Source organism: Anabrus simplex, chromosome 7 (assembly GCF_040414725.1).
Source record: "Anabrus simplex isolate iqAnaSimp1 chromosome 7, ASM4041472v1, whole genome shotgun sequence".
NCBI classification, from domain to species: Eukaryota; Metazoa; Arthropoda; class Insecta; order Orthoptera; family Tettigoniidae; genus Anabrus; species Anabrus simplex.
The window spans coordinates 253,273,895-253,275,025 of NC_090271.1; the positions used below are offsets into that span (position 1 = coordinate 253,273,895).

Below are 1,131 nucleotides of genomic sequence, written 5' to 3' on the forward strand. Positions count from 1 at the left end.
GCTAATCACATTAATCACTACACTACAGAGGCGGACAAGTGCCTCCATAACCTTGTATTTGCAACTACAGTAGCTCTGTAGTCTCGTTTATTTTCTTTCCTCTTACATTTTGATGATTAAAAACTGAGTCTAGTCCGCCTGTGTGATTAGCTGCCACCCCCGGAGGCCCGGGTTCGATTTCCGACTCTGTCACGAAATTTTAAAAGTGGTACGAGGGCTGAAACGGGGTCCACTCAGCCTCGGGAGTTCAACTGAGTAGAGGTGGGTTCGATTCCCACCTCAGCCACCCTGAAGTGGTTTTCCGTGGTTTTCCATTTCTCCTCCACGCAAGTGCCGGGATGGTACCTAACTTAAGGCCACGGCCGCTTTCTTCCCTCTTCCTTGCCTATTCTTTCCAATCTTCCCATCGCCCACCAAGGCCCCTGTTGAGCATAGCATGTAAGACCGCCTGGGCGAGTACTGATCATTCCACCCAGTTGTATCCCCTGACCCAATGTCTCACGCTCTAGGACACTGCCCTTGAGGCGATAGAGGTGGGATTCCTCGCTGAGTCCGAGGGAAAAACCAACCCTGGAGGGTGAGCAGATTAAGAAAGAAAGAAAGAAAAACTGAGTCTAACCATTGTCGTCTTGATCTGCTTCTCCAACCCTGCAAATAACAACAGGCAATCTTACATGTTTTCTGGCTTCATTTCAACTTTTAATGCACTTGTCTCAGTAACTCTTCACATATTGTTTAAAACATGGTGTCAGCAATCAAGTAATAACAACCTTTACATATCTTAAAAATCTCGCAGTCGGTAGGACTCGAACCTACGCTCCCAGAGGGAATCTGATTTCTAGTCAGACGCCTTAACCACTCGGCCACGACTGCACGAGTGCAGATGGAGATGGTATGAGGAAATGGTGTGGAATGAAATTAGTAGGCGAATAAGCAGAGCTTTTAAAAGTAGGAAAGATAATAATATGAAGATGAAGATGGAATTCGAGGAGTCGAATTTGGGTAAATATCTATTTATAGGACGACGGGTATGGTACTGGAATAATTTATCAAGCGAAATATTCGATAAATTTGCAGATTCTTTGAAAACGTTTAAGAAAAGGCTAGGTAAACAATTGAAACGGAATCTGC

The 1,131-nt window shown here is 44.9% G+C and overlaps 1 non-coding gene across 1 annotated transcript; it reads right to left on the reverse strand.

Moving 5' to 3' along the window:
* Positions 1-791: 791 nt before the first annotated feature.
* Positions 792-873, reverse strand: TRNAS-AGA (transfer RNA serine (anticodon AGA)). Its single transcript has one exon. It is a non-coding gene; the product is annotated as a tRNA-Ser (tRNA).
* Between the last annotated feature and the right edge of the window lie 258 nt (positions 874-1,131).